Raw genomic sequence first — 427 nt, 5'->3', positions numbered from 1 at the left:
ATTGACATGATCAAGCATGCGGTGACCACATGTCCCCTTTTCCCCTGACATGCCCACACTCTTGGAACTATAAAAAGTCATAATTGATCATTGATTCTCAGATTACCTATTTTGCCTTGACATGGCCACATTTTTAGAACTAGAGAACAGCATACGTCGGTTGAGTTTTTTTCCACCACAAACATCTGCACCACATCCTGTAATATCACTTTGATCCTCAGGAGGCATCGGTGAGAGCCTACAAAGTGTCTAAAACATCACACGTGTTTACTCACAATGTTTTTCTATTCAACCAAAAAATGCGACAACATCCTGTCCCCTAAGCTTTGATGGCGTTGCTTATTTAGAATATCATTGTGGCACAATAAACTCTGGAGTCGTGGGACACCGAGGCGTTCACCTTGTGGAGAACAAATTCTTTTCATGT

Source organism: Filicampus tigris, chromosome 4 (genome assembly GCF_054856515.1).
Source record: "Filicampus tigris isolate MCC_2025a chromosome 4, RoL_Ftig_1.0, whole genome shotgun sequence".
Lineage (NCBI taxonomy): Eukaryota > Metazoa > Chordata > Actinopteri > Syngnathiformes > Syngnathidae > Filicampus > Filicampus tigris.
The sequence above is the reverse complement of the archived record's forward strand: the minus strand, read 5'-3'. Positions refer to the sequence as shown.